Source organism: Pteropus alecto, unplaced genomic scaffold, assembly GCF_000325575.1.
Source record: "Pteropus alecto unplaced genomic scaffold, ASM32557v1 scaffold44, whole genome shotgun sequence".
Classification (NCBI taxonomy): domain Eukaryota; kingdom Metazoa; phylum Chordata; class Mammalia; order Chiroptera; family Pteropodidae; genus Pteropus; species Pteropus alecto.
The window spans coordinates 6,122,147-6,125,049 of record NW_006436812.1 but is presented as its reverse complement, the minus strand read 5'-3'; the positions used below and the strand labels follow the sequence as shown (position 1 = coordinate 6,125,049).

Here is a 2,903-nt window from a genome sequence, read left to right as displayed (position 1 = left end):
GGACCCCTTCCCCCTGCGCGCCCCCCTCCCCGCGCCCGGGAACCGTCCGCCTCGGAGCTGTTGACGCCGCGGGGTGCGGCCCGACCTTTCTGGCCCGGTCTCGGCGTTGTCCTGGCCTTCCTTCTTAGGGCTCCCGTCGCTTTCCCTTGTGAAAGTGGGGGGCATCCCTTACAGCATGAGCTCGCGGCGCGGTCGGGGAGCCGAGGCGGGCTTGACAGGAGCTTCCCTCCACTGAGGGACGTGCGTTTCCGGGGTCACGGATCTGCACACAAACCTGTGGCGCTCTCCAGCCGAGGATATAAGGCCCGGCAGAGAGAGAGTTGAAAGTCTTGAATTACAATCGCTGGCTGCTGGTGGGGGGCGGGGGGAGGTAAGGGGGGATTGATGTTTAAAAACCAAAACCAGTCTGAATATTTTTGCACCTCTAGAGAGCTCTGCTTGCCGTTGATGGGACCCTCAACATCAGCGCTTCGCTGGAGGAAGAGTTTTGTTTTTAAGATCGCTTTGTACCAGTGGAACAGAGATTAGAACTGGTAGTTTCACGAGTAGGAGGCAGGGAAGGGAATGATTAGCTGGGCTCACGATCATGGCGTGCATTTGCTCCTAAATCACAGAATTAACTGGTTTGGTTTATATACTGTGAAAGTATGCTTGGGTTTGGGAAGTTACTGTACTGTTTGAAGTTAGTTTTTTTGTTTCCTTTTAAAGAGTAGCCAAAAATGTTTCTTGCTGTTAAGGAAATGTTGCCTTTATGTACAGAACGAACCCATCCAACAGAAAAGGGCTATGGATCCTTGTTTAACCTGATTTGCTTGCAGCCTTTTGGGTGGTTTTCGCGGTGAATGCTTACCGTCTTGCTTTTGTCTAGTTAGTCTCAGTGTTGGGACTTTGTTTGAGAAACAGCCTGGGGTCCTGGGAGGTGTGTCAAAAACTGGGGAAATATCAAGGGTGTCCTGAGTGCTTGGTGCTCGGTTTAGGCAAGTGAATGCCTTTTCCCTAGGGGAGTTTATTTAGGTGGGAAAGTCCTGTCTAGGGCTTCTCATCTACTATATGTTTCATTCTGGGCAAACCTGTGAGATTAGAGAACCAGCCCCCCATTTTACAGATGAGGAAGTTGAGGTTGGAGAAGATGAGCAGTTTGCCATACTCACAGTCGGTGAGTAGCTCTGAAGTCTGTGCTGTCAACCAGCAGAGCTGATCTGAGAAGATTGAGTTCAAGTACTGCCAGCTTCAGGGCCCTGGAGGCAGGTGGAGGGCAGACCTCCTCTCTTTGCTGGAGAACCCAGCTTTTGTCCTGCAGACTGACTCTGGTAGTTCATAGATACTTTACGTTTGCTGCTCTGAAGCATCTAGTAACACTTAACTGCTCTTTAAGTACTTCTCTGTTAGTTGGGGAAGGCAGATTCCATTTTAAGTGGGATTCTAAATGAGCAGTTCCCTAGTGTTGTAATTAAAATGTAACAAATTGGCTGCTTTCTCCTTGACCCTGGGAGGCCAGTAGGAGTGGAAGCACCATCTTGGAGACCAGGCCTCTGCCTAGGACAGTGCAGGTGAGAGCACCTGTGGCTCTTTGCCCTGATGGCGGAAACAGTCTTATTGGTGCCTGATCTGGTCCGTCAGTCCCCGGCGGGGCAGGGGCTGCAGGATCTCCTCTGGGACCCACCCCGCATTAACCTTTCACACCTGGGACAACCACAGCTAGGCTCTAAGACAGGGCCTCCACGGGCAGCTTTGTCCCCTCTTCAGAGCAAAAGAGGCGGGGTTCTGGCACTTGTCAGCAGGCCTACAAGTAGGCAGGATCACTCTACTGGCCTCGGCTGAGTCCTGGGCCTGGCCCAGCCCCTCTGGAGCACTCTGAGCATTGTTTTGCCCGGCAGGTATCCATGACTCCTCAGTGTTCCAGAGCTGGCCTGGGGCTTCAGAAACCTGTTTTGATGCCTGTCCTAGCTTAGACTCGCTAGGGACCTTATGCCTCGCTTAACTGCTTATCAGGCTGCTTGCCTTCGGTCACTGAATTTCTGTGTTCATTAATTGAGCAGAAGTGTCCTGCCAGCCTGTGCTGTCTGCTTTACCGTGGCAGAGGATGTGGGGCATTCCTTCCAAGGGCCCTGTTGGTAGGGGGAGCAAGGGAGCAGGAGTACCTTGGAGGCTAATTTGTGCTGTGCCCCCCAAGCCTGGGGGTGGGGGTCGGGAGGGCACTTCTGCTGGTGTTGGGGATGGCTTTGGGTCGTTCCATTTAAAAGAACCAGTTGAAATGTGAAGGCTTTGAGAAACTTACAAATGAAGGATTTTCAGACATCGGGGTTTCTGCCCTGCTTCCTCCAAGCTCCCATCCCCGTCATGCAAGCCCACCCTTCCTGCTTTTCTCAGGCCCATGGGGCCCTGCTGCCTGGAACAGTTTCCTGTTGGCTACAGGCTCTGCCCAGGTAGCCACCTCGCTACTGTTTAAAAGCAGGTGCCTCCCCATCCCCATCATCTTGCTTTGCATCTCCTGGCATCTAGCATTTCCCAGCACATGGCTTCTTCTCACGTGAGCCCCCAAGGGCAGTGTTCCTGCAGGTTTGCTGTGAGCCCCTCAGTGGTTAGGTCAAACATCCTCTGGGTTGGAGTCCATGGATAGGAAAGAAATGGGCAGACCAGAACTTGGGTCGTGTGGTGCTAATGAGCAGTTCTTTTGGGTACAAACCTGGTGTTATCTATTTTGGACTTAATCTTGAGATCAGGTAAGGTTGAAAGGTTCATTCTGGGGTTAGGGTGCTGGAGCTGGAGACCACAGCCTAAGGTGGCACATCTGTCACATGTCACTCTGACAGCCATGCTTCTTGACTGGAGGGCTTTGATTTTTGATACTCATTTTTCTTGTGATGACATAAGTTTACCTTTCTTGAAAATGTACTACATCC

At 52.0% G+C, this 2,903-nt stretch overlaps 1 long non-coding RNA gene across 1 annotated transcript in view; it reads right to left on the bottom strand.

The window, feature by feature from the left end:
- The window catches only part of LOC112481566, a 4,491-nt gene extending 2,949 nt beyond the window's left edge, over positions 1-1,542 (bottom strand). The window contains exon 1 of the long non-coding RNA XR_003046935.1: positions 86-1,542. This is a non-coding gene — a long non-coding RNA (uncharacterized LOC112481566). The remainder of the gene's footprint in view (positions 1-85) is intronic.
- Positions 1,543-2,903: the final 1,361 nt, after the last annotated feature.